We start from the raw sequence: 25,096 nt of genomic DNA, 5'->3' as shown, positions 1-25,096 counted from the left end.
ACTTTGCTAGTTATACATGAATATGATGCAATAATTCTATAAATATGTTCCCCCACTTCACATCCACAACAGTTAACCTTCCCATCATTGTCAGTGTTTTGTTACACAATACAGCCACTCTAGAACAATATTCACTTCCTAAATTCCATACTATTTTTCCACCCCACAATGTTTCTGTTTGAAATCTTTCTTCACTTGTCAGGAATCTTACATCTCCTAACAGAATAACATCCACATCACATTTAGCACACCATTCCAGCATCCTTATCCTTCTTACAGCATTCATAATGCTGCCCAAAGTTACTGAAAGTACTGTAAAATTGTTGCAGTTCCTTCTTTTTAAGTTTGAGGGAAATATTTTTTAAATTTATGTTTTCTTATTTTTACTCTTTCCCTGATTGAATATTTTCTGGGTTTATGTACAATTATACAATGCCTCCTCTAAAACGTGCACGCTGACTGGCCAGCCCAACCAGCGTGCCTGTTGTAAATCCCTCAATATACTAACGGAAAAAGGTCCGGTCGCCCGGACTTTTTCCGTTAGTATAAAACACTGTCTCGCTATGTTAAAAGAGTTTAACATAGCGACACAGGTTTAAAAAAAGCAACGCAGATCTCCGTTGCTTTTTTAAAGCTGTCTCGCTATGTTAAACTCCTTTAACATAGCGACAGTGTAAAAGCAACGGAGATCTTGCAATCTCCTTGCTTTTCTTTTAACCTGTCTCGCTATGTTAAATGAGTTTAACATAGCGAGACAGCTTTAAAATAAGCAACGGAGATCTCCGTTGCTTATTTTAAAGCTGTCTCGCTATGTTAAACCCATTTAACATAGCGAGATAGTAAAAGCAACGGAGATCTTGCATTCTCCGCTGCTTTTGCCCACAGCTCTGATGTACTGCGAGGCATGCGCAGTACATCAGAACTGCCGCTGAACACCAGACAGCTGCGGAAGGGCAGCAAAGAGATTATAATGCCATTATTTAAGAAAAGTAATTATTTCTTTTCTTAAATAATGTCATTAATATAATAACTCCACTTCTGGGTGTGGGTAATGCTGGATTTACCCACGGTTGTCTTTGGTTGGTTCCTCGGGCTTCGCCCTCGGGACCAAACCACGCCAACCGTGGGTAAATCCAGCATTACCCACACCCAGGCGTGGGTTATTGCTATAATAATCTTTGATCCTCAATATCAGATTTTTCACTAGCTAGAACTTCAAAAATATCACTATTAATACCTTCGTATGACCTTTCTTCCTGCATTCATTCTCTCTCTCTCTCTCTTTCTCTCTCTCTCTCTCTCTCCCTCTTTTTCCACTCCATATTTTTAATTCTTTTACAGTTACTCCTTCACATAGTTCACCCTCTCCGCAGCATCTTGTTGTCCTTCCTCATGTATGTTTTATTTCCTCTCCCTTCTTTTTCATTATTTACTGTTTGCTCTAACAATCCATCCAAAAGTGTCCCTTTTGTTTACACAACCTGCATTCAGGCACACACCTTTTTGCAGTATGTCCTTTCTCCCCATACTGGTTACATTGTACCTTGTCAATATCATTACTTAAATGAGAAAAGTTGCCACAAAAGAAACATGATTTAGGCTGTCTCTCTATGACCAGCCACAAAAATAGCACTTGGCAAGGATTTCACAATGTTGTTTTCATATTTCAAAACAAATTCCAACCTCCACCCTGCATTCCACAAGTTTCTGTCATTTGTAACATTCACAGTATTATCAACAGTTTCACATAGACCCTGCATGCATTTTATAACACCTTCTTCTTCCAGTTCACCAGTTCCAAACTGCAAAGTAACATTTCTTAAACATTTAAGTTACTAGGAGAAAACAAAATAATTGTTCCATGGATAAATGTATTTCTTCTTATTACACAGTTCCAGAAATGTTATCATCAATCCATCAGTTTCACATGTTAAGTTACAAAATGTCTCTATCCCACACACATATATATATATATATATATATATATATATATATATATATATATATATATATAAAAGACTGAAACTCTTGAGTTTTAAAACCCAGAACAGTTATCAAATTGTTCCATACATAATATATATTACATTGTCATTTTTATTCTTACCAGGATGGGTTTGTATCCGATCCTTAGATCTGATTTGGCCTTATATACAAGCTCGAGGTCTTCCACTAGCTTGTGGCTAAACCCTATCCCAGCATGCACTAGGAAAGCTCACCAGATCTCTTTTGCCACTAAACAAGACCGGGTGCTTTCTACTGGCTCTGGCTAAGTATACTCTTTTATTGTTATAACTATTGTTGAGAATTGCTTATTTCTAATTATTCTTGATTATTATTGCTTTACATAATTAGTTTGGTGCTAGTTTGTTAATTCTACTTTGTTTCTGCTGATTTCTTTCTGCTGTTGGCCGTCGTTTTCTATTAGGCCTTTTTTTCCCTATCCCGGCTTCTATCTAACACCTTTACAAGCCTGTTTTAGTTAGAGGGTTCATCTTAGCTTTATTGTTTTCTCAATTGTTAAAATTAGTTCGCTTAAGTTAGAGAACTGCTTTACTCTTGGCCCATTTAAGTTAGAGAGCTTCCCCTTTCTTTCTCTCTTTCAGGCATAGCCCATTTAAGTCAGAGGGCTTTGCCCTGCCCTTTTTTCTTCTCCTTTACAACTGTAGTTGATTGTTGAACTACTGATGCGGTTGCTGTTGTTGCTGTTGTTGTTATGGCTATTGTTAAAAAAAAAACTGTTCTAGCCTTTTTGTTTAGTGTTCTACTTGTGTTCAAAATGTCCTCTAAATCTTTGAAACCTTCTGGGTTTAAAAAATGTGAGAAACATAGACAGAAAATGTCCCTTACTGATAGACACACTACTTGGTATATTGCTTACGAGTTGTCCATCTCCAGGTGTCTTGTTCAGTTTGTCACTCCTTCAATCATAGGGCTCTTCTGGAAAAAAAAATAAATTAATTCTAAGAGGTATTTTTAAAAAAACCTTCTCAGAAGCAATACAAGAAAGTCCAGGTTTATCAAAATCTGACAAGTCTCCTTCCTCTAAATCTGACAAATCTGGGAAGAGATCTTCCTCTTCCAGTGATCCATCGGAGCCTTCCAAAAAATTACAAAAATTTCCTCACCGGATCCTAAGACTGTTGGATTTGAGAAACCTACTGCGCCGACACCATCAGTCTCGGTGCCGGTAGAGTTTGAGCTGCAGACCTGGTCCCCTGTGTTGCAGTCGTTCTCCCCTACTCTTAGATCTCCTATTATCCAGCCTTCAAAGTCTCCAGCCCCCTCCACTTGGTCTTCCAGGAGCCTATCCTATGACGATGTGGATCGAGTGGTGCAGAGGCTATTAAGGACACCGGCGCTAGCCAAGCTGTTATCAGATCCAACCCCAAGGTCTTGGGATATGACCATATCCTCCCCTTCTACTTTGATTCCTCCTCTGATCTGACCACGGACCTTGGAGCTGGACTGTCCAGAACTGATATTGGTGGAACCCTCAGAACTGAGACCTATTATGGGATCTTATGTGATCTTCGGATCCAATCATTGTTTTGATGTCCTTGGGATATGACCATATTCTCCCCTTCTACTTCGATTCCTCCTCTGATCTGACCATGGACCTTGGAGCTGGACTGTCTGGAACTGATGTTGGTGGAACCCTCAGAACTGAGACCTATTATGGGATCTTATGTGATCTTCGGATCCAATCATTGCTTTGATATCCTTGGCTCCATCAGAGCTTGAGAACTCTAGGAGCCGACACTCTTCAATCAGGTCTGTGGAGGCGAGTTAGATTGGACAGTTTCAGTATCCGAACTTGCCCCTTGGAGTGTTGGCTTGGGTGAGCTTGGCTCCTACCTCAGCCTCAGATCCATCCTCCTTGATTCCAGGGATTTCCTCAGGTTCTTCGGATCCAGGGATTTTCTTGGATCAGAGGCAGGGGGATTTTGAGGTGATGATGAGAGTGCTGTCTCCACAGGCAGTTCCGTGGTCATCTCTGGACATTCTTCCACCAAAGGCACCAGTGTCTGCTTCTATACCCTTGCATCCACAGGGATGCGGAGAACCTAGGCCTCAGGATGCCACACAGGGTGCTCTCCACTCTTCTGAAACCTCTCCAGAGTACCCCTCTGAAGAGGTCCCTCAGAAGAGGCTATGTAAGAGGAAGCATTTAGACACCCCAGAGGAGTCAGTCACTTCGGATACGGAATTTGATGCAGCCAAAGGGTCCCCATGGCCACCTCCTGACGATGTCTCCTTTGGAGACATCTTAGAAATACTTAAGCAGAGAGACAGCTGTAAGTCCACCAACAGAGGAGTCTACGTACCTGAAGGCTTTTGGATCTCACCCTTCCTCCACTTGGGTGTCTCTGCCTTTTGATGAACTTCTGGATTTAGTTTCTCAAAAAGCATGGGAGTCTCCAGATTCAGTGGAACCTTTTCCTTGCAGGCCAAATATGTTCATCACTCCCCCTTCAGACAAAATTTTTTAACTAAGGGAATCCCAGTAGATGCCAAAGTGGTGGCAGCAGCCACCAAGAAGGAACTTTCATAAACATCTTGTTCTGTTCATCCACTGAACAAGGAGTCTCACATGATGGATAGATATGGAAAGTGCATTTTTTCTTCAGCAAATTTTGCTCTTAGATCGCTGAATTATCTGACCCACTTTACAAGACTACATAGATATCTCCTGAAGGAGTTACGAGATACTCTCCAAGCTTCAGCAGCTGAAACGGGTGTCAGAGAAAGTTTTCTCTTAGCTCTCTACCTTAAATTCAGTGGTAAACTCCTCCATGAGACTGATTTCTTACACAGCGGATGGAGCAAGTAGAGCAGCGGGTTCAGGAATTTCCCTAAGGAGATATTCTTGGATGCACTTGTGTGACTTCATGGAACCCTTTAAATCTTATTTTGTGAATGCCCCATTTGATGGCTCATATCTGTTCAGGATCAAAGTCAAGGATGCACTAACCAGGTGTGAACAAGAAGGGAAGACTCTCTCTGCCTTAGGAGTCTATTTTAGCCTACCTACCAGACCATACCCCAAAGGTCAGAAAGGAAGTGTAGAAATGTGGTTTAGAAAATTCCAGAGAGCTTTCCAGGACACAAGTGCTGAATCTTCCCCCAGGGGCAGAGGGTGAAGTAGTAATGAAAGACACTGACCACATGGCAGAGGGGGTCCACAAAATCAGGGTGACAGAGAATTTTCTTTGGTAAGCCTTTCAGTGTTCCTGAGTGGAGGCCCACCTGCCCATCTCTGGAAGCAGTCAGGGGTGGCTTATCTTTGTACCCAGAAGCCTGACTATGAATAACAAAAGGCAAGTAGGTACAAAGCATCATATTCAGAGGTTACTCCATAACCTTTTCCTTCCCTATCCCAAACATAAAAAAACATCCCAGACATTCCACTCAGTCAAAGGGATCAGGCAATGTTAGAAATTCAAAAGTTGCTATATAAAAGAGTCATCCAAACAGTCTCCACAGACCAAATAGGATCCTTTCTCAAGATTATTTTTAGTTCCAAAGAAAACAGGGGGACTCAAGACCAATTCTGGATCTCAGCAACCTAAACAAATCTGTAAGAAAGTCCAAGTTCCGGATGGTAACAATGCAGTCAATACTCCCTTTTCTGGGACAAGATGATTGGATGAGCTCGATAGACCTCCAGGATGTATACTAGCACATAAGAATGGATAGGCAATCCAGGAGGCACCTGCACTTTCAGCTGGGAGCCAGTCATTACCAATTTTGAGGTCTGCCCTTCGACCTTACAACAGCCCCCAGAGTGTTCACCAATGCATGGCAGTATTCATGGCTCACTTCAGAAGCTTACAATTCCAGATGCTTCCATATTTAGACAGCTGGCTCCTAACTGCCACCACTGAGCATCTACTAATAAAAGTGAGAAACACCACCTTGCAGCTCTGCACTCACCTGGGAATTACAATAAATTATGAGAAATTTGCCTTGCTGCCTTCTCAGCATGTCATTTTTATAGGAGCAAAATTGGACACAACAAGGATGATGGCCAAACTTCCTCCAGAAAGAGTACAAGTTCTACAACATCAGGTTGTAACTCTTACAAAGAAAAAAGCACAAGCAAGAACAGTCCTAAAAGTCTTGTGGACCATGACAGCAGCAATAATGTTGATCCCATTAGGTCACCTGCACATGAGAATTCTCCAGTGGCTACTGTCCACTCAGTGGTCGATGCAGGAACTGCCTATGTCCCACAAAATATTGATAACGGAATCTTGCAAAAAAGACCTTCGTTGGTGACTTTACTCCACTCATGTGACACTAGGCTGACCGTTTGTACTTCCCCAACCATTAGCCACAGTGACCACAGACACCTCTCAGATAGGGTGGGGGGGTATTATCTGGGCAATACAGTCCAAGGCACTTGGCAGGATCACGAGGCCCATTTGCACATCAATGTCTTAGAGATGAGAGCAGTGCTACTGGTGTTGCAGGCATTCCAGGACTCTCTTCTACTGGGAACTATTGCAATGCAGACAGGCAAATTGTCATTTGTATGGTATATAAACAAACAAGGAGGAACCAGATCTTACCCCCTTTGTCGAGAGGCCCTAAGAGTATGGAAGTGGGTGTCCTCCTCCCAATGCTTTCTGATAGCAACACATATCCCGGGGAAATCCAACATGACAACAGACAGACTCAGCAGAGCAATTCGGATGCCTCAAGAGTAGTCCCTAAAACAGGAAGTAGCAGAAAAAATTCTCTGCAAATAGGGCCAGCTTTGCTGCAACTTTTTTGCAACATCCATGAATGGCAAATTCAGCAGCTATTTTGTCCTTATCCTCCCTCCAGGGGAGTCACCAAGGGATGCTCTTGTTCACGATTGGCCCTCAGGTCTCCTTTACACCTTTCCTCCCTTCCCTTTCATATCCAAAGTTCTTCAGAAAGCCAATTGCTTGCGAAAGGACTTGATACTCATTGTCCCATATTGGCCTCATCAAATCTGCTTCCCCTTCCTGTGGCTTCATCTTCAGGAGGAGCTCTGGATTCTGGTCCCAGTTCCAGACCTTCTGACTCATGCATCAGAAACACTCCATCCTTCTCTTCAAACTCTCAAATTGGCAGCTTGGCTACTCCAATTCCAACCATTGCCAGGGTTCCTGTCCTCTCTTCATCAGTTGAACTCATCCTAATATCTTCTTGTAAGGCTTCAACAAGAAAAATATATAAAAGCAAATGGAAAATATTTTCATTATGGGCTTCTCATAATCATATTGACCCATTTTCTGCCTCAGTCAATTCCATACTAGAATTCTTGGCAAAACTTTTCAATGTAAGGTGCAGCCGCAGCTACTGTTCGAGTTCAGTTAGCAGTGATATCCATTTTCCATTTAGGTGAATCAGGCCTCAATATCATGTCTCACAAACTATGCAAAGCCTTTCTTAAAGGTACCTTATTATCAAGACCACCTATCAAAGACCCTCCACCACCATGGGATTTAAATTTTGTCTTAGCTTGTTTAATTTTTTTCCCTGTTTGAGCCAGCATCATCTTGAGAATTCAAATTTTTGACATGGAAAACTGTTATCTTGATAGCAATTACTTCTACTAGAAGAGTTTCAGAGCTGCAAGCCTTGTTAATAAAGTCTCCTACTTACTGTTCCATAGACACAGGGTCTCCTTATGAACAAATCTTTCCTTTATGCCAAAAGTATGTTCAGAATCAAATTTGAACCAATCCATAGAACTGCCAGTGTTTTATCCAAATTACGAGAATAAAGCAGAATAGGTTCATAGGTTCATAGGTTCATGGGTTCATACTAGGCTATCTGCCCTAGGGCATTTATAAGCCTAGCCAGAGTGTGTTTGGCTTTCGCCACCCATTTTAAATTAATTTTGCTATGCCCTTTTTCGAGGTTAGTATACTGTGCCTCTGTCTAACAGTGACACAGAAGTGATACCCGGGGTAAACCTACGATCTCACATCCACTCATCAAGATTCCTCTTGAAGAGAGTCAATGAGGGACTCTGCCTAACCTGGACTGGGATTTAATTCCAGAGTGAAGGGAGCCTCTGGGTTATGAATCTGTCCCTCCAGCATGTCCTATTTATTTCAGTGCTGAGGTTCAAGTCTCTCAAGTGCGTAGCTCGATGGGATTTGGATTTTCTGAGGTGCAGCATGTCCATTAATTCCGGGTTGGACATGGCTTTATACATCAGGCACAGATCGCCTCTGAGCAGGCGGTATGCCACTGAGTAGAGCTGGAGTTTCTTTAACCGGGCAGCATATGGCATCTGTTTGAGCCCTTTGATCCTCTTGGTGAGGTACTTTTGGGGTCTTTCCAGTTGCTGCAGGTGTCTGGTAAGGTACATCCCAAAAGGGGCATTGTACTCAATTATGGGCCTGATGAGGGATGAGTAAAGAGGCACGATGACCTCCCCTGATCTAGATGTGAATCCCTTCATGATTAGGTGAGCTATATAAAATGTTTTTCTAACCACTTTGGCCACGTGGTTGTCAAATGAGAGATTGCTATCAACTTGGGTCCCCAGGTCCCTAATTACTTCTTCTGTACTTAATGGATTACCACCTATGTGCTAATTTGTGGGCACTTTGTTTTTGCCAAAGGGGATGACTATACACTTTTTGGCATTTAGCTTGAGGCCATGGCTCTGGCACCAGTTGTCTGTTTCTATGAGGCCCTTTTGGAGGATGCTTGTGTCAGCTGAAAGTCTATTATGGCGCCCAGTTTGCAGTCATCTGCGAACTTGGTCAGCCACAGCCCTTCCATGTTGGCCTGTACCAACGAGAAATATATACCGAACAAGAGAGAGGTCCCAGGACTGAGCCTTGTAGGATGCCACTTGTAACTGGTTTGGAGTCTGACATGGCTCCAGCAATTCTAACCATGTGGGTTCTGTCCTTGAGCCAGTTTGCAACCCATCTAGTGACATAGGGGTTTATATTTAAGCTGGTGAGCTTATCTATAATGCTCGAGTGGGGTATTGTATCAAAAGCTTTTGCGAGGTCCAGGTAGACTGTGTGGACCACCTTCCCCTCGTCAATGGCCTTGGTGACTGTTTCAAAGAAATCGACCAGGTTTAAGAGGCAGGATCTGCCCTTAACAAAGTCAAACTGGGTAGGATCCAGTGTCTGTAGGTCCCCAATATCTTTATTTATGAGGTCCATACCTGTGCACAGCCAATTGTGTTTCTACTTACACAGGACTAAGGACTTCAGAAAATCTGACCAACTATTTATATCTTATTCAAATTCAAAGAAAGGTTCCCCAGTCTCCAAAGTGACACTTTCAAAATGGCTTTTGGACTATAACCTTCGTTTATAAATCTCAGAACAGAGATCTTCCCCATAGAGTTAAAGCCCACTCTACAAGAGCCATTGCAGTTTCTTCCACATTTATGGTTAGATTACCAATTGATACCATTTGTTCTCTGGCAATGTGTGCAAGACTGCATACCTTTATCACTCATTACAAAGTCAATTTGGCCTCCAGGAACAGGGCCTCTTTTGGTTCCATGATTTTGAAGAATATTCTCACTTGAGCCACCCATGAAAGATGGTGCTAGGGATGCTGTCCCATCCTGGTAAGAATGAAGGCGCAGATGGACAACACACATGGAACATTATGGTGAGTACATAACTTCTTTTTTTATTTAGTTTGTTGCTTATCTCCTTTCTTGCTTGCTGTCACTGTTGCATATGTTTTTCTTACTACATTCTCTGCTGCAATAACACCAGAGCCCTTCTCAGTTTGTTGTTGCTTTCATCCTTTACTTTCTGTCACTGCTGAATAATTTTTACTGATGCATTCCCTGGTGCCATATCACCTGGCTCCTTTATCACATCCACCACACTTTAAAAAAGTTAGATATTTCACCCCATGAAACAGCAGAACTGTCACTTAGATCATCCTACTCAAATATTTTTAACAGAACATCATCTGCAAGCCCTCCTGATATAAGTTATGTTATGTATACCACTTCCACAGACTCACTTATTTTTGTCTCCAATGAGACAGCTAAAAGCTGCTTATTTATAACATCCATCACACAGGAATCTTTGTTAAAATTCTGAAGATCCATATCAAACAAATGTTTCTCCAAATTCTCACTTTCTATCTCCAAACTCTCCATGTCTTTTTTCTCCTCCTCCATGCTGCTGCTTCCCTTAAGGCCTCTTACTTGCTGCTGTAGGAGCACTCCAGTGCCATCTAGCACCCCCAAAGAGTACAGGAAGATCCCCGATGCCTTGGCCAAATTTCCCTAGTAGTGTAAATACCACCTTGGGTCTTCCCTGAAAAGAGGCTACTAAACTAAATGGGGCAAAGCCAGTCAACAAAGGAAAAAAACTGATGTCAAACTTGTCACCCTGTGGCTAGCTAAATTTCCAGATGACTGCAATCTAAGAGTTGTCATAGACTCTTAATCTGACTTCCAGATTCTCCAGGAAGGTTAACATACACCAACAAATTATGACTGAACCATGTTCTTAAACTAAATGTCAATAAATGCAGCATTGTGTTCTTCAGCAAACAAGGGTATCTATTCACCACCACATAAGGGACATCCCTTTGAAAGCTGATTCAGTCATCAGGGACCTGGATATTTTCACTAGCAATCAGCTATCTTTTGATCATCATATATCCACTGTTGTAGAGAAATCTTTTTATTTAGCCACACTAATCATCAGCGTATATCTTCAAGGTCCAAGGAAGTTATTTTCCCTCTCTGCTTCTCCCTCATTAGGCCCATAATAGCGTATAAGTCCTCCTTTGGTATGTACTTTTCTTAGCATATGATTCAGCTTGAGAGACTGCAGCATTTTCCTCATCAACACAATCAGGGGCATGTCTTCTTGAGCTAGACTGATCGCCTCAAAGCACTCTCTCTCACTTTTCTGTTTCCTCTAGATTCTTGAGAGGTGACTTCTGTCTGGCCTATACACCCCTTCCCATTGGTCCCACCCATTCAGCTGTCTCCTGCAGCCCTCCTTTAATTTGAAGTCACCAGCCGCCACTGCCTACAAAACTAAGAACTGAGTAATCACTTTGATCTGATTGCCTTCTGTGTTCTACTCACATTGTCTATGTTGCAGCTATGAGGGACTTTGTTGCATTTGACTTTGCCTAGCCTCAGGTACAACAACTCTTTGTGTCTTTCACATAAATCATATGACCACCCATAGTGAGATCATGATAGTACTGTTCAGTAGTTTAATTACTGCCATTATCACAGCTGCAATAATTTACTATGCAGCCCTTTCCCCAGCATACTGGAGCTATGTCACTCCTAATGCATAGCTAAGCAACAGTGGTCCATGACAGGCTAAAAACAAATCTGTGACATTTAGTATAATGGCACTGCATTGTGTATTTTTAATAGTCCCATTGTCTTTATTTCAGGCAAATAAGTGAGTGGGGGTGGCTTATTAGCAACATCTAAGATACCAAAGATAGTTACAGGGTCAAAAATAACTCTTTAAGAGTATGTCACTAGCCAGGTTAGTCTTTACACCTTAGCTAGTAAATGTGAGTTGGAACTACAGTTCTGAGTTTGAAAAGACCCCTGACTCAGTTACCTTTAAACCTGACATTCAGATGTACCTTAAAATGTTATGTCTAAGATGGTCACTAACAAAAATCAAAGGAAGTAAAGTCATTGAAAAAAATCAGATGATGGTCCCAGTGACAGAAAAATAAATAAATTGAAATAAGATGAAATAAAAAAACAAACAAGTAAGAATTCACAATTTTTTTCATTAAAGGATATCAAAGAAAGGAAATCACAGTACATGATCTTATAACCACAGTGCACTCTGTGCCCCATAAAATCATCAGGAAGGCAATATCACTTGCAAAAAATGAATTCATATCAATATGGCAGCCTCCATATTGACATTTTAGGGTATAACAAACTGGAAAACAATAAATGCTATGTTGTCCTATCTCACTTTCCTTCTTACTGGTTGGGCTCGGAACCGATCCTCGGTTCTGACATGGCCTCATTACTAAAGCTTGAGGTCTTCCACTGGCTCGTGGCTGTATCCTTATCCCATCATGCTCTAGTGAAACTCCCCAGATCTCTTTTGCCGCTAAACAGATCGCAAGCTTCCATCTTGGCTCTGGCTAAGTGAACCACTTTATTACCTTTGATTACCTTTTATTACCTTTCATTACCTTTTATTGCCTCTTAAAATTGCTCCTTATTAAAAACTGTTCTTGTACTAGTTAGTTATTGTAGTAAGTAGAGTCATTTGTTGCTGAATTGTTGCTTTTGGCCATCATTCCATTAGGCTTTGTTTTATCCCCTATCCCAGTTAACTGCCTTTAGACTAAATTGTTTAACACGTTTGAATTAGAGGGCTAAATCTGCCCACGTCAGTTAGAGGGCAGTTGTTTTCTGAGTGTATATTGTTTTATTACTGTTTTTCTATTCTTTAGATAAGGGATGTCAGCCCATTTAAATTAGAGGACTGCTGCAGCCCATTTTAGTTAGAGGGCAACCTAACTTTTTTCAACCTAACCTTTTTCAACCTCTCTTACTCTAAAAAAATAAATAAATAAATAAAGTTTGTTTGTTTCGTATACTTCAGAAATTGATAGCTATTGTTCTAGCTGTTGGTTTTTGCTCTTCTGTGTGTGTCTGTGTGAATTGTGTATTAACATGTCAAAAGAGCACAAGGAGACTAAACCTTCGGGTTTTAAAAAGTGTAGTAAGTGCACTCAATAGATGTCTATTATGGACTCTCATACTATTTGTGTTTATTGCTTGGGAGCAGTTCATCAGCAAGAATCATGCTCAATATGTCACTCCTTTATTTCCAGAGTGCTATTAGTGTGTAGGAATAAGTTGATTGTTAGAGGTCTGTTAAATTCCCCCTTCCAGGAAGCTTTGGAAGAAGGCCCGGGGACATCAGGATCTAAAAAATTTTCTTCAGCTAAATCGGACAAATCAAAAACATCTTCTCTCTCTTTGGGACAATTAGAACCTGCCAAGAAAGTGAGCAAAATTGTATCTCTGGCTCCGACCACTTTGGAACCAACAAAGACTGTTTTATCAGTGCCACCGGTTTTGGTTCCTATGGAATTTGAAATCTGGACTTGGTCCCCAGAATTGGAACTGGTTAGTCCCGTTCTGAGTTCACCAATATTACAGTCAGTCAGATCTCCCACCCTCTCCTCTAGGTCCTACAGGAGTCTTTCAGATGATGATGTAGATAGGGTGGTGCATAGGCTTCTGAAGACACCGCCACCGGCCAAACTTCTTTTGGCTTCAACCCACAGGGATTTGGAGCCGGCCAAGACTACCCCATCGATATCGATTCCTCCTCCGAGCCAACCTGGGGCCTTGGAGCTGGAATGCTTGGAGCCGACTGTTGTGGAACCGTCAGTGTTGAGAACCATCCTGGTTTCTTTGGCATTGACTACTGCTCCAACATCCTCATTTCTGTCTGAGGAGTCTAGGAGCTGACACTCTCCAGTTGAGTCTGGGGAGGGGAGTCAGATCAGACAGTTGTCGGATCCAAACTTATCTCTCGGGGCTTCGGCGTGAGTGAGCTCGGCTCCTACATCAGCTTTAGAGCCAACCCCCTTGGTACCGGTGATTTCTTCTGGCTCTTCTGAGCTGGAGGGATTGTCAGATCGGGGAGGGGGGACTTTGAGCTGATGAGGAGAGTGCTGTCACCCCAGGAAGCTCCACTCAGAGGATCTGACATTCCTCTCCCTAAAGCGTCGGCATCTGTCTCTGCACCACACCATCCACAGACCAGCAGAGACCCTAGGCCTCAGGGTACCCCATCAGATGAACCCCTCTCTTCCAAAACTTCTCCATAATATGCTTCTGAAGAGGCCTCTCATAAGAGACTCTGCAAAAGAAAGCACTTGGACTCCCCAGAGGAGTCAGTCATCTCAGACACAGACCTCGATGAGTCAGAAGGGTACCCATGGTCGCCCTCTGAGGATGTTTCCTTCACAGACATCCTAGAAATCCTTAAACAGAGAGGAGGCTGGAAGCCCATCAACCCTTCTGATGAGGAGTCTGTTTACCTGAAGGCCTTTGGGTCTCACCCTTCAGCCACTTGGGTGTCTCCACCTTTCGATGAGCTCATAGAACTAGTTAGTCGAAAGGCGTGGGAGTCTCCAGACGCAGTGGAGCCTGTCCCTAGGAGGCCAAATAAGTTTATTACAGCCCTTGAATAGGTTCATAGGTTCATAGGTAGGTACTAGGCTATCTGCCCTAGGGCATTTATAAGCCTAGCCAGCATGTTGGCTTTCACCTCCCTTTTAGACTAGATTCCTGATCCTCTGTCCAGAAGAGCCATAGAAGTGATCCCAGGAGTAAATTTATGATTTCCCATCCACTGATCAAGATTTCTCTTGAAGAGGGTCAGCGAGGGGCTCTGCCTAACATGAACTGGGATTCTATTCCAGAGCGAGAGAAGCCTTTGGGTTATGAATCTATCCCTCCAGCATGTCCTGTTTATTGTTGTGCTAAGGTTTAAATTCCTGGAGCATGTAGCTCTAATGGATTTGGTTTTCTTGAGGTGGAGCATGTCCAACAATTCCGGGTTAGACATGGCCTTGAACGTCAGGCAGAGATCACCTCTGAGTAGGCGGTAAGCAACTGAGTAGAGCTGGAGCTTCTTTAGTCGAGCTGCATAGGGCATTTTTTGACTAAAGGTATCCCTGTAGATGCTATGGTGGTGGCAGCAGCCACCAAGAAGGAGCTTTCTGAAACATCCTCATCTGTCCATCCACCGAACAAAGACTCTCGTATGATGTATATATATGGGAATCACATGTTTTCCTCAGTGATGTTCACACTCAGAATGCTAAACTACCTGACACATTTTACAAGGCTACAAAGGGATCTCCTGAATGAGTTAGGAGATACTCTTCAAGGTACAGTAGCTGTGGGGCTCTCTGAAAAGGTATTACCCCAGATCTCCACCTTAAGCTATCTGGTCAACTCCTCCATGAGACTCATTTTGTATGCAGCAGATGGAGTGAGTAGAGCAGTAGGTTTAGAAATTTCCCTAAGGAGACATTTCTGGATGTGCTTATGTGACTTTGTGGAACCATTCAAGTCTTCTTTTATTAATGCCCTGTTCGATGGCTTGTCCTTGTTCGGGCTGAAATTTAAAGAGATGTTAACCAGGTGTGAACAAGAAGGAAAAACTCTCTCTGCTGTAGGAGTCTGTTTTTCTGTACCTTCAAGACCTTGCCCTAAAGGCCAAAAGGGGAAAAAATGTGGTTCTGGAAATCCCAGAGAGTTTTTCAAGACACACGTGGTGACTCTTCCCACAGGGGCAGAGAGGGAAATATTAATGGAAGACACCATCCACGTGGCAGAAGGGGTTCGCAAAATCAAGGTGACAGGGATTCTTTCCATGGCAGGCCCTTTCAGCACTCCTGAAAGGAGGCCCATCTGTCCAGCTCTGGAGGCAGTCAGGGGAGTCTTATCTTTGTACCCAGAAGCCTGGCTAGAAATAACAAGAGACAAGTGGATACAAAAAATCATATCCAGAGGCTACTGTATACCCTTTTCTCTTCCCATCCCAAACATAATGAAAATCCTGGATGTTCCACCCAGTCAAAGGGATCAAGCAACCCTAGAAATTCAAAAGTTGCTAGAAAAAAGAGTCATCCAAATGGTCCCTGCAGGCTAAATAGGATCTGGAACTTACTTGAGATTATTTTTAATGCCAAAAAGAACAGGTGACTGGAGACCAATTTTGGATCTCAGCAAATTAAACAAATCTGTGAAAAAGACCAAGTTTTGGATGGTAACACTGTAGTCAATCCTTCCCTTTTTGGGAAAAGACAGTTGGATGTGCTCCATAGACCTCCAGGATGCATACTACCACATGAAGATGGACATACCATCCAGAAGTCATTTGCACTTGCAGCTGGGAGCCAGTCATTACCAGTTCAGAGCTCTGCCCTTTGGTCTCACTACAGCCCCCAGAGTGTTCACCAAATGTATAGCAGTAGTCACGGCTCACCTGAGACATCTAGGATTCCGAGTGTTTCCGTATCTAGACGACTAGCTCCAAACTGTCACCACCAAGCATCTACTACTCGAAGCAAGAGACACCACTTTATCTCTTTGCTGTCACCTAGGAATCATAATAAACTATGAAAAATCTGCCTTGTTGCCATCGCAACATATTGTATTTATAGGAGCAGACCTAGACACTCTAAGCATGATGGCAAAACTACCTGCAGAAAGAGTTTCAGTTCTGAGGCAACAAGTCTTCAATCTTCTCTCCAAGACAAATGTCAGGCGAGAACAGTTCTAAAGGTCTTGGGAACCATGGCAGCAGCTATAAGTTTAGTTCCACTAGCACACATGCAGATGAGAATTCTACAATGGCTACTTTCCATCCAGTGGTCTTTGCAGGAACTACCCATGTCTCACTAAATTCTGTTAACAGAGTCCTGCAAGAAGGACCTTCACTGGTGACTTCACTCAACCCATGCGATATCAGGTCAACCCTTTCTTCCACCTCAGATGATGGCAACAGTGACCACGGATGCCTCCCAGATAGGGTGGGGGGCATTAGCTGGGCAGGACAGTTCAAGGTACTTGGCAGGATCATGAGGCCTATTTGCATATTAATGTCCTAGAGATGACAGCGGTGCTTTTGACACATACGTCCGGAATGCTCCATCCTTCTCATCAAACCCTCAAACTGACAACTTGGCTGCTCCAGTTCCAAATATAGACAGGCTTCCTAATCTCCCTCATTCGGTCAAACATATCTTAATATCTTCTCATAATGCCTCAACCAGAAGATTATATATCAGCAAATGGAAAAGATTTTCTTCCAGGGCAATGACAAAACATATTGATCCCTTTTCTGCTCCCATAACTCCTATTCTTGAATTTCTGGCCAAATTATTTAATGAAGGCACTGCTGCAGCTACCATTAGTGTTCAGCTAGCAGCAACTTCTAATTTCCATATGATAGATTTTTTTTCTAATGTGATGTCCCACAAACTTTGTAAAGCCTTTCTAAAGGGAGCTGTTTTGTTAAGGCCACCCATAAGAGCTCCTCTACCTCCATGGGACCTACATTTTGTTCTGTTCTATTTGATCTTTTCCACTTTTTAATCTGCCTCATCTTGTGCTCTAAATTTTTTAAGATGGAAAACAGTTTTTTTTTATTGCTATTACTTCTGCTAGAAGAGTTTCAGAACTGCATGTATTGTGCATCCAGCCTCCATATATCATTTTTCATGAAGACAGTCTCCCTCAGAACAAATCCATCATTTCTACCAAAAATATTCTCAGAGTCAAACTTAAATGAGTCCATTGAGTTACCAGTTTTTTTTCCCAAACCATGGCAATAAGGCAGAATATACACTTCACCAACTGGATGTACATAGACAATTATGTTTTTACTTACACAGGACAAAAGACTTCAGGAATTCTGATCAGTTATTTGTGTCATTTTCAGAAGCAAAGAAAGGTGCCCCCATTTCTAAGGTCACAGTCTCGAAATGACTCTCAGATTGTATAACTTATATATATATATATATATATATATATATATATATATATATATATATATATATAAATTTAATGACAAAGCTCTCCCTTTTAGAGTCAAAGGCCATTCTACAAGAGCCATGGCAACCTCTTCTGCTTTTCGAGCTAGACTGCCACTTGATAGCATTTGTGCTGCAGTGACTTGGGCAACACCTCATACCTTATTCACTCATTACAAAGTTGATTTGGCCTCCAGGGACAGGGCCGCCTTTGGTTCCACTGTCCTAATGAATATACTCTCGTGAGCCACCCAGGAAATACGGTGGCAGGGACACTGTCCCAACCAGTAAGAAGGAAGGTGACAATTATACAATGACCCCCCCCCCATTAATATTCCAAAACGTGTACGCTGATTGGCCAGCGTGCCCATTGCAAATCCCACAATATACCAACCAAAAATGGCTCGGTAGCCCAGACTTTTTTACGTTGGTATAAAGTGCTCAAAACATTTTTTTTAACAAATAAAAAAAAAAAAAGAAAGAAAAACTAAAAAACGGAGCAACGGAGACTTTCTTTTCTCCATTGCTTCCATTATAAAGTATTGATGTACTGGGTATGCGTAGGACGCAAGTCCCATACTCATGGTGAGTACATCAAAACAAGGAAGCAGTGTACCACAACCAGCGGAAGAACAGCAATGCGCCGTTATACAAAGACATTATTTAAGAAAAGTAAGTATTTTTCTTCTTAAATAATGTCATTGTATAATGGCAATAACCGACTCTGTGGTTGTGGTATAGTGAAGATTTACCCACAGTTGGCTTTATTTAATCACTCTGGCTTCGCCCTCGTGATTAAACCGCACCAACCGTGGGTAAATCTTCAATATACCACACCATGTTGTTGGTTATTGCTTAAATATATGTGCAAGCTGGACTAGACTATGAAATGAAGAAGAGAGAGAGAATATAAATTATACTAAACCTAATTATGAGATGATACTACTATTGCATAATATGGCAAGAGTATCTGTAGCTGTTATGACTACCAGTTACCATACTGTTGCAGGTTTGTTTCTAATTCACCAAAGAATGCTTATATCTGACACCTAAAATAACAGTAGAGTCCCTTCAGGGAATTCTTTAACTTACTCTCTACCTCCACAGGGAGGATCTAGGCATCGTGGGGATTTTAAGCTAGTTCGTGATTTGGCCAATAGTAAAGAAAACATGGATACCTTGCTTCTCATGATAAATGGTTCAAGAACATACTTAAAATCCATTTTGGACTGAATGGTATCAGGCAGTCCTCACAAGACTACCATATCCCAAGTCTTCCCAGATTGACTGAGTTCTTAATATGTGTCTACTTTGAAAAGCAAGACATCTAATCTATACTGCAAATTCATCAAATCTTCATGCCTTTGTCTGAGCTAAACCCAGTTCCTAAATGTTATTATATCATCTAGACTGCATGGTCTTTAATCCGTTTCACTAATAATGATCTCATCTATCTGCTACCTGTACACAGCTGAGAGGAAAAGCTGTCTCTTGGATAAACAGCGTCATTGTATCTTTAGCAAATGAAAGAAAGAATGCCTGAAAGTCATTAAAATCAATAATGATGAGATATTCTAGTTCTTTTTCAGTTTTTGGAAGCAAATATGAACAATCTTTTTTAGAAGCATACTGGAAGCCGTTGTCTGATTTCATCCATCATTACCACACATTGTCTCACGTGGTAGCATAACTATTAAAAAGCCAACATATCATTTATGAAGTGCACATGTTGGATCACATAACTACAGCTCCTGTTTGAAATGTGTGTTCAACTGCCTAACCAATTAAAGTGCTTTGTTCACAGTGATTGTTATACAAAGATATGAGTTATATCTCATCACTCTGCTAAATCATTGCCTCACTGATCACCCTGCATTCCATCTTATCCTTTACCAAACTTGTGAAGTCCAAATTGCTCATATTCTGAAGGATAATTGACTACTTACCAGGTCATGAAAGGTTATATCTCAGATTCATCTAGTAGTGTTTTGCTATCCTTGCATAGCCTGCCATACCTATATAGATACACTTCCTGCATCTGAAAATGTCTCAAAAATTCTGAAAAATATCATGGATAATTTTCTGTTGGCAAAATTCTGACCTGAGTTCTTAAAGAACTGCTAGTCAATATCTAATTTGCCTCCTGTTACTTCTGCCACAGTATAAACTCGGTAAGCAAGCACCATTAGCATTAAAAGACATGTAAGGCTTGCATGCTGTTGCTAAGTGCAAGATTCCTTGCACAGTCATAGCTGCCTTACCTTCACAGAGTGATGTAGTAACTTATTCTCAGTTGTTGCTTCTTCTGTATAACTTATTTGACTGTCTGCTGTTTTTTTATGTTGTCTGGGATCACAGCCTCCCATAGAAAAAGCAGGATGGATTTGCATCCTGCTAATTGCCTTTCTCCAAAGAGCTACAGGCTCAAAATAACAATAAGTAAGGGGAGGAGTGGAAGTTTACATTATATATATATATATATATATATATATATATATATATATATATATATATATATATATATATATATATATATACATGCACATGTTGTTTTCTTCATTTGCTAATAAAACCTCAAACTTATTTACTCCAGTTATGGGTTATGAGCTGTTTGCCAGAAATTTGTGCATCTGAGTCTGCAATATCTGAGATCCCATGATAACATTCTCTACACATAACTCCCTGACAGCAAAGATTTCACTAAAGACACAAGATGGTGGCATCCTTGACACAACTCACAGCCTCACTAAATAACTACATTCACTGTGGTGACCCCTAACTAGGAAAAGATGAAAGACATTGCAATAGCATGCAATTAATAATTTAACAAGCACTCATGACTTGTAGAGTTTTTACTTGATTATGTCCTATTCTGCTCCTGATTCTTGAGCCAAGTGGTTAAAAGCTATGTTAAGTCCTGTGCCATATTAAATGGCCTTATGATTTTTTTTAAACTCGGACATGTCCTGATTTGGATTCATCACAAGACAGTTTGGCACACACCAGATATAACTTTTTTTTATTCTAAATGAACTGAAAGGCCTACCTTTAAAATGAGTATCTTTACCAACCATGGTTGCAGTAAACCAAGAATGTAATTATAGACTGTAGCTCTTCATAAAGGTAAGTTGTGCCTGTAGTAAGAATGCTATTGTTGCATATATCTTATGCAGTGGCAAATCTAGACATTTACCGAAATGGGGTTGATTCGGACCTGAAAAATCATTATTATATATTGGGGTAGAACATCAACCTACCAGGAAGCAAGATTTGACTACAAAAATGATGGAACTCATGTTCCTGGGCTATCCCTCACTGCTATCTGTGTGTAGCTGCTAAATGAGAGGTAAAACCTAAGTCTTAAGCCACAACCCATCTGTTGCTTTTTACTCCACCCAGATTTCACATCAAAGTACATGTTTACCCCCTACAAAACCATTTATATCTGTGAAATATTTTTCTTGTATCTTTGTTGTTATTAATGAAACTTATACTAGACAAAGAAGCAGGAATGAAGACAATAACATGCAAATGTGACAAAACAAATAAAAGGACTGAGTAGATGCAGATGTGTAAATGTTACCACTCTGAAAGTGAGGAAGAAATGAAGGACCCATTGATGAAGTAGAAAATAGAAGGTGCAAAAGCTGGCATGTTGCTCAGTATCAAAAAATAAAATGCTGCTATCTAGCCCTATCAATTATTTGAAAACAGATGAGAAAGAAATGGAAACAGTGACAAATTCTATTTTCCTGTTGTTAGATTAGGGACTTCCATTTTAAAGTAGTTATTAGACATTAGACAGGCTAAAGGGTAAAATAAATTGTGTTTCATTTATGCATAAAAGACAGCTAAGCAGGAAAGAGAAATAATCTTGCTGGTCAAGCATGAGAGACAGTTTATTAGAAACAAAAGATAAGCATAAAGTGTGCAGACAGAATGTTCTTTTCTCAAGGGAAAGATGCAATCTTGCTAGCTACAGAATGTTCCTTAAATAAAGCACATATGAGACAAAGCTTGAGACCAATGCTAGACAAAGTAAATAAGGAAAATTACTGGACTGAAGCAATATAACATGTTGTGTTCAGGATAACAGTTCAGTTAAGGTTAGTAAGTTTGTTCAACCTGTTACTTCAGTGATGATGACAGAAACTTGAACCCGAGTACAGAAGACAGGTCATCTAAAGACTGCGTTAGTTTACATTGTTCAGGACAATCCGAATATGACGTGTAGTAACTTTGAACACTAACTATTTATCAGTACTGTTAATGAAGACAGTATTCAGATATTGTGAACATCTAATAAAGCCTTATTGAATGAACTGCAGTGTTTGGTGAATTCATTCTGAAATGTGCACAAGACTTGGGCCATAAAGGAGAGACTGGCACCACTTCAGCACAAGCTTGGGTAATTAACAGATAAAGACTTTCATTTCTCAGTCTCATTACATACAGTGTTTCCAGCTAATTATGGTACAGTGCAGTATTATCAAATTTTAGAATGTCACCCGAACAGCTTTTAAATATATCACTCATACATCAGAACTTAGACTTAAAGGCTCTAAAGACTATAAATCTAGGTAATATAAAAATAAAATCATAAAATTAAGAGATTTCAATCCAAACAGGCCATAAATGCTCAAGTGACACCTAGTGGTCAAAATTAAAATTGCACGTTCATTCAAATCATAAAGTTAAAAGACTTCAATTCAAACAGGCCATAAATTCTCAAGTGGCACCTAGTGGTCAATATTAAAATTGCAGGTTTACCACTTTTTTTTTTTCATATTATGAGTTAGATAGCATAAAGCTGTATACAGTAGTTAGCAATATAAATGTAAGGTAACTACAGAAGTAGGTCCCAGTAGACTTTCATCAGGGACCTCAGGGGCAACTGTTAGATTAGGGACTTCCATTTTAAAGCAGTTATTAGACATTAGACAGGCTAAAGGGTAAAATAAATTATGTTTTATTTATGCCTAAAAGGCAGTTAAGCAGAAAGAAAAATAACTTTGCTGATCAAGCATGAGAGATAGTTTATTAGAAAGAAAAGATAAGCATAAAGTCTGCAGACAAAATGTTCTTTTCTCAAGGGAAAGATGAAATCTTGCTAGCTACAGAATGTTCCTTAAATAAACCACATATGAGACAAAGCTTGAGAGCAAGGTTAGAAAAAGTAAATAAGGAAAATTACTGGACTGAAGCAATATAATATGTTGTGTTCAGGATAGCAGTTCAGTTAAGGTTAGTAAGTTTGTTCGATCTGTTACCCCAGACAAGATGACAGACACTCGAGCCTGAGTACAGAAGGCAGGTCATCTAAAGACTATGTAAGTTTACGTTGTTCAGGACAATCAGAATATGACATGCAGTAAATTTGAACATTAATTGTTTATCAGTACTATTAATGAAGACAGTATTCAGATATTGTGAACATCTAATAAAGCCTTATTGAATGAATTACATTATTTGGAGAATTCATTCTGAAAAGTGCACAAGACTTGGGCCATAAAGAAGAGACTGACACCTGTTCAGCATGAGCTTGGGTAAGTAACAAATAAAGACTTTCATTTCTCAGTCTTATTGCATACAGTGTTTTCAGCTAATTACGATACAGTACAGTATTATCAATTTTTACACCTGTCCTCAAAGATCTCTGCCGATGGTGACTGCAGACATGAAATTAAAAGACACTTGATTTTTGGAAGGAAAGCTATGGCAAAGCTGGGTAAGTGCTTAAGGAGCAAAGACATCACATTGTTAACAAAGGTCCATCTACTCAAAGATAAGGTTTTCCAATTAATAACATGGCTGTGAGAACTGAATTATAAGTAAGACTATACATTAAAAAAAATCAATGTTTTTGAACTGTGATGTTTAAGAATACATTTGAGAATTCCATGGGCTACAAGAAAATGAAATCAATCTATTCTTTAGGAAATAAATTCTAACTGTTAACAGGAAGACCTGCTGGCAAAACTAAAACTCAAATACTTTGGCCAAATAATGAGAAGACAGGATTTACTAGAGAAGACACCAATGTTGGAAAAGACTGAAGGCAAAAAACAAAAAAGAACTGGGCAGCAGAGGCTAAAATGGACAGACAACTTAAATGAAGTATGAATATGCATTTGAATGAACTTAAGGAAGCTATTCATGTTAGATGGGCCTGAGGTTTTAAAATATTAGAAAGCATGAAGAACTGGATTCAGATAAATAACTAAACAACAATAAGCTGGTACATATTTATACATTTAACAAGCTGTTCTTTATAAAATAATGGGAATGTGCATGGATACTGCTTTTTACACCAGGAAAACAACTACTGTCTGTAACTGTGCTGCTCATGTTTCAGTCAGTTACTAGCTTTTATATTCAGCATGACAGCAATTAACAGCTTTCACCTTCACAGGCAAGTAAACAAAACACTACAAATTAATGCACTAAACAAGATGAGAGGAAACATTATACAGAGTTATATTAAAATATGCAAGTGTTATAAAATAATAATACATGATTGCTGGGACTTAATCCCACAAATTTAGTTATGGTAGTTTAACAGAATTACCTCTGAACCTTTTTCTCAAAGTAATTTTACTTACATAGCCACAAGTCAAACCTGTAACTAAGCCATGACCTAATAATAACCAACTTAAAAAAACAGATGCCCTCACACTGAAATACTCTCCAGTGCTATGTGCGACTGCTAAACCATTAAATCCATTTGATAATTCAGAACATACAAAAAAAATCTTAAAAAACTGAAGGAAGATAATTCCCTAATAATAAGTTGTCACATCTCAACATCCTATTCAGAGCTACAGATTGGTCACCCCTTCCCCAATTTGCCATGACAGACCCTACCACTGGTTTAGTCACTTTCAGCTCAAAACTGACCATGATTCAGGATATACTGTACCCTCCTTACAAAAAGAAGGCTTAGATCACAGTGGCTTACAGTGGATATCAAAAACAAAATTAAAGCCAGAGATTCTGCCTGGAAGAACTGGAAAAGGAACCCTCAAAATAACGAGCTATACCAAGGAAAGAAACAAGAATTGCAACCAATACTGCAAAAATCCTATTCCTTAGACAGACGTAGGTAGCAAACTGATCTAGACCCAATCTGTTTTGGAAATAAATACAATGCTTAACATAGGTATTAAATAACTCTTCAACTACCAAAAAATGAACCAAAATTTAACCACTCCAGTTTTGCTAATAGCTATGCCTACTTTCTGCAGTCCACTATAGCAGATATAACTAAAGTCATTCCAATAATTTTCTCCCCCATCAACAACAAATAGGAATCTTCCTCCTTTGATTTATACCCTCTAGCCTCTTACGCAACAACCTTTCACTTCTCTGAAATTTCAGTAAAGCAGACCAAGCTCCTTCCACTCAAACTTAACAATTCAGGATCCAAATTCAACAAATTTCATAAACCTTTCTAAGGCTTACAGCTGAAAAAAACCCACTAAACCCCTTAACATAACCACTCTCTCCTCTTGGGCATTCAACCACTCAGTTATAATCCCACTAC

The sequence above is a fragment of the Protopterus annectens genome, chromosome 6.part0 (genome assembly GCF_019279795.1).
Source record: "Protopterus annectens isolate FY-2018-M chromosome 6.part0, PAN1.0, whole genome shotgun sequence".
Classification (NCBI taxonomy): domain Eukaryota; kingdom Metazoa; phylum Chordata; order Ceratodontiformes; family Protopteridae; genus Protopterus; species Protopterus annectens.
Note: the sequence above shows the minus strand (reverse complement) of the source record.